Source organism: Myodes glareolus, chromosome 10 (assembly GCF_982192425.1).
Source record: "Myodes glareolus chromosome 10, mMyoGla1.1, whole genome shotgun sequence".
Classification (NCBI taxonomy): Eukaryota; Metazoa; Chordata; class Mammalia; order Rodentia; family Cricetidae; genus Myodes; species Myodes glareolus.
In genome coordinates, this window is record NC_142035.1 from 29,031,768 (window position 1) to 29,037,767 (window position 6,000).

Genomic DNA, 6,000 nt, shown 5'->3' on the forward strand with positions numbered 1-6,000 from the left:
CCTCGAGGCTTGCTTTCTAATCATTCATGGCAAGTGGATGCTACTCATACTGCAGAATTTGGCAAATTAAGATATGTGCATGTGACAATGGATACATATTCAGGCTTCTTAACGGCCTCTGCACAGACTGGAGAAGCCAATAAGCATATGATAGCGCAGTACTTAAAGTGTTTTTTAAAAATGATAATCCCAAAAGTTATAGAGATGATGATAGGTCCAGATATGTTAGTAAAGCATTTCAGCTATTTTGTTCCTAATGGAATATTGAACATAAACCAGATAGTCTTTATAATCCTCAAGGACAAAGAATTGTAAAGCTTCTTGAAAACACAACTTCAAAAGATAAAAAATGGAAGAATTATATCCTCAGTCACTACTTAGTGTCTTAAATCATGCCCTTTTTACTCTAAACTGATTGAATGTGGGTACCTGTAAGCAATCTGATACAGATAGATTATGGTGTGATGGTACCAGAGTGACATTTGCTGAAGCAAAAACAAACATTTAGGAAGATTTATGAAATTTTACTTTTTTGAAGGTGTGTTAGGCTAATTTACTCCTTTTCTTGGGACTTTTATTTTCTTGGTGATTTGCCCTTCTTTGGATGTCTCATTTGTAGAGTAGTCTCTGTATTCCTTTAGTTGGATGCTTTTATTCTCCAGAAAAGATAAAAAATGAAGCCCTGTCCCAACCCTAACTTTGGGGATTTCCTTTTATTTCCATATGTGATCAAATAAAATGCATTGGTTGGCTTGATAAGTTAGTTTGGGTTGGATGACAAAGATATTTGATGAACTATTGATTTCCCTCATTCAGGAGGTCTCTCCTGTTCAAATCTTATCTATTTTCCATCTTGACAGTATCCATAGCTATTCTACCCCTGTGGAAACAAAACCATGATCTCTTCTGTAGTAGAAATTCCTGCTGGTCTGGCACCAGAAGGATAGTAAGCAATCCCTGCCAGTCATAAACCCCCACTGGGCCATACCTGGCTTAACTCTGGAATTAACACTCAGTCACTAATCCATTCTTTGTGTTACAGATACCTTTTGTTGTCCTATGAGAATCTTGTCTGGGAGTTTCCCATGGATACAAAGTATATGCAAAACCTGGTAAAAGGAAACCCAGAAAATTGTGGTACCTCATGAATCAGATATTTGCACTTCGCATTGTATTTTTGGAAGCTTCATTCACTTTGTTTTGAGATATGGAAATCTACTATCTAAAGTGTAAACATGGGAAAAAATAAAATTACCAAGAGGCAAAGGAAAAGCACTTGAGTCCCCAGAGGTTGAGCCCCCTGTGGCCAAAAGGCTAAATTCATTTTCAAAGTGTCTCTAAGTCTTCTCTTCATGGACTTATGTGAACCCACACACCAGTGCTACAATATACATGATATCTCTTCCTCGATACAACATATTTCCTGAATTTCATTCTAAAACTAAGACATCCTTAAGATACATAGGATGATTTAATTTAGCAGTTTTCCCACAATCCAATGTCTCTCAGTAGTTGTTATTTTTTGTTCATTAGCATTTTAAAAATTTAAAGTTAATAAAGTATTATATAGGTTCCAAACACCATGTTTTATAATATTTCTCATCCTCATGTGGCTTATTCTTTTTATATTATTTAGTCTCTCTAAAGATTTTATTATTTTTAAACCATTTTATATGACTGTGTATATATATATTTTTTTCCTGCATCTAAGCACATTTTCAAGCATACTGTAACTGGTCAGAGGTTTTCTCAGTCTGGAACTGACATTTTGCATGACTCCCTGACAATAGGACCCAAGCCTTAAAGAGCTGGGCTACCTAATATGACTGTTCTGATAGGAAGGGGTGGTCATACATAAAGTGAGCATTTACAAGCTTGCCAGAAAAACCGCAGCAACTGCACACAGTGGCTCCAGAAAAATGTTGCATAGTCCTTCTGTGCATCTTCAGAATCCTTCTACATCTCTGTTTAGCACATGGTACTATTGCTGGCCCTACCCAACCTCAGGTACATGAATGGCAAGTCTCATGCCATCCATGCTTACTTGCCTCAGCTTTGGGAAATTGTTGAGTCTGTGTTACAGCAGGTGTTTCTATCTAGTCTTCCTCCAGGTACTATGTTAGCTGCTTAAAGCCCGTATGCTTGGGTACACACACACACACACACACACACACACACACACACACACACGTGCTCATGTGCCTCTACATAGATGACAAAGATTGTGGGCCTTTCTTTGGCCTGCCAGTTCCCAAATAATGACACAGAAACTTCATTAAGTGTAAAATCTTGGCCTTCACATAGGCTTGCTCACAACTAGCTCTTAAAACTTAAATTAACACATTTATATTAATTTATATTCTGCCATGTGGTTTTGTAGCTCTCTTCAGTACCATACATCAAATGTCTTCATGTCTCACTGTCAAATCGTCACATCTCTGATTCCTTCCCAGAGTTCCTCCCTCTGCCCAGAAGTCCCACCTATCCTGTCTAGCTATTGACCACTCTGCTTTTTACTAAAGCAATTGGAAGGTGCCTTAGCAAAGACACATCTTCACAGTGTACAAAAAGTGTAAAAGGAATGGCGGGCCGCTTCCCGCCACCCGCCCAGCTAGCTTTACCCGAAGTAATTACATGGAAACTGTATTCTTTTAAACACTGCCTGGCCCATTATCTGTAGCCTCTTATTGGCTAACTCTTACATATTGATCTAACCCATTTCTAATAATCTGTGTAGCACCACAAGGTGGTGGCTCACCAGGAGGATTCTAACCTGCATCTGTCTCGGAGAGGAGAGTCATGGCGACTGACTCACTGCCTTCTTCCTCCCAGTCTTCTATCCTGTCTACTCCACCCACCTAAGGACTGGCCTATCAAAAAGGCCAAGGCAGTCTCTTTATTAAACAATGAAAGTAACACATAGACAGAAGACCCTCCTCCATCAAAAAAGATTATTCCACAGCATTGCCTTCTGAGTGACAGGATTATAGGCGTGTGCCACCATGCCTAGTTTCCATTGGGATATTTTACCACTAAGTAATAAAACTTGCAATAAAACCCCATCCTTAAGACACAATAGTTCTCTTATCTGATAGTGTCATTTCTAAGGTATGGACTCACAGGAGTGGAATTTCTGAGTAAGGTTTCCTTTCCAACTTTTAAAAACTGCAGCCACCACTACCTTCATCACATTTCCACCAACTGTAGAGTAGATGAGTCTTCCTCTCACTCCCATTCTCCCAGCAAGTACTACACATACAAATACACTAATAAAAATGGTGCTGTAATGTTTTAGAAAAATGTTAAGAAACCCCATGGAAACTTAGTTCCAGTACACTTTTTTTCTTAGTAACAGAGAGGGCCATATTTTAACACTTTCATGTTAGGTCCTATCACCTTGCAGAAAGTGATGTATCCCTCTGTATTTCTCCATAGATGCATGATTTGGTTTTATTGCCTAGCACTGCCTTTGGGGAAATTACACATTATGATATAGTATTGGCCTTGAAGAAGGGTTACTTGGAGCTTTAAACACCCATCCAGCTACTAGTGCAGACCAATCAAAGGTGACCCCTCTGGAGGAAGGAGGTGTATGGCTGGAGGTTACACTTTAGTTCTATTAACTGCAGCAAGTACAGTTCCCAGAACACATTCTGTTTATTCACTGGCTCATTCACTTGGTAAATAACTTTTTAAGTCCCAGGAGAATAGGTACATTTTTAAGTTGGAGAACATGAGGAAGAGGTTAAAGGGTAGACTTTCTTATTTTATGGCAGATGTTACAATATACCAACCATCTTCTTACTGACCCTTACAGCCTGAGGATGTTTCCACAGTCTCCATACTGGACCAATACTGTGGGCCATTTTTCCTGGGAGCCACATTCTATCCAAGGCCCCAGAGTGTCAATGTAAGCTTGCTGTTGTCACAGTCCTCAGACAGTTACAAAAGGGACATACTTGAACTTAAAATCAGGATTGTCACCTTCCACAGGCAGGAAGACACTGGCTCTGAGAATCTTGGTGTTCCTAGTGGAGTGTAATGGGGCACTTGTGATGGTCTAGAATGGAGTTAAGTAATCTTGGGGAAAGTCAAGGTAGCAGGAGTTTGTTCCAGATGCCATAAAAAGTGACTAAATTTGAGAAGTAATCTTGTCTTCCAGATCATAATTTGAATAGAGCTGGAAACACTGCACATGGGATTTTGCACGACTCTACTGAGAGGCCAGTAGACACAGAGTTTATATTCAAATTGTACCAGCAGGCTTCCTTTTCATGTTTCCATGTTCCCAGAGCAACTGGCTGAGGCATTATGCAGTCCAAGATCATCTTGCTAAGATGCAAATGAGTTGTCTTTTATAGTACTACTTAAATTTGAAAAGTTAAAGAAAAATTATGTAAAATGCCAGGGCACCCAGCATATTCCTGCTCTGCCTCATTTTGAGCATTCTCTGACAGGTAGGTCTCATGTTTAGCATGCTATCTATATTTATTTACCTCATGTACATTCTTTTATCCGGATGAACTCCATATATGATTTTTACATCCCAACACCTACAACCTTCTTACTTCATATGCTAGACTCCCAGGACTAAGTACTTCTCATACTGGCCTACCGAGCCTCACACCACTCCCTTAGATACCAGGTTAAAGCAGATAGTTTCCTCAGGGAGGAAACATGTTTAGACATAGATTTCAAATGTGGACCTCTGCTGCACTTGATAACTATCCTGAAGAGGAAATGACCTCATCTAATGGGCGATTGTGTCAGGTTTGGTCCCTTTCCAAGTCATGGTGGTTAGGCACCAATTGTGAATAAGCCTGAGAAGTAAAAGTGTCCAGGCATTATGTTTCCAGAAAAATCTGTAGCTAAGAGCAGCAGTCTTTGAGGTCATAGTCAGTGGGAGCTCTCCCCAACTTTATTTGACTAAAAAGTTTAGTGGCATAAAAGAGAGGTCTTGTCATGTGTGTGTGTGTGTGTGTGTGTGTGTGTGTGTGTGTATGTAAAACATGTATCATATATATCATATGCACGTATCATATATGTTATCTGATCTTTCAAAACTGAGACTCCTAGTAAATTCCATGATTGTGTATTTTCTTCAGTAGAAACCAAATAAGTGTCTTTCCTGAAGTCTTAAGATTTATTGTCATAAAGAGTGATATTAACCAGATTTTCATCTCTCTGTCTAATATTGTCGAAGAGAATGAGCTCAGATCAATCATGTTAAAACTAAAATCAATGATTTTGAAATGTTGCATTTAAAATTTACTGTATAATCAATAATGCTAGAGAAAAACAATTTCTTTAGTTACTTTTGAATGTATTTTATAACCATTTCCTACTAACATCCCACCAGAAATAACCCCACTTCAAACAAGACTGCTAGTAGTGTTTTTCAATATTGATTTAGGGGAAGATCCATAGAAGGGCTAGAACACATGCTTCAAACCATCCCAAGGTGAGAACTATTTCAGATATGCTCAATGTCTTTGATTAATATCCATGTTTGTTCTTTATTTTGAAGAAGATGCCAGATCTTAAAGGTAATAATTTCCAGCTTGATTAATGGAGCTCCAGGCTCTACCTGTGTGTATAACTCTGCTCAGGAGTTTAGGGTCTGCTTTACACAAAATGAAGAGAGGTGCAGGTATGATGGGTTTCATCTTCTAACCCACAAAAAGCCTGATGCTTGGAGTCCCATTTGGTGCTGCACATGTGGATGAAGGGTCAAGTGTGTGATGTGTAGGAGGCAGACCCATGCATATATGAAACAAAGTAGCCCTGGGAAAAAGAGTAGACTATGTCAAGTAGAGCTTATCCTGCTGGTCCATGTAGAGGCATGTGGCAGATTCTAAGAGCACCAAAGATGCCCTGCAGGTAAGATTCTGGCTGCTCAAAGATGGGATATGGGTGGGAGTGGTAGCTCCCTGCTGTCACTACTGCGAGTCAGTTGTAGACACTCATTGTAGCAGTGTGGACAGAGAGAAGACTTACTAT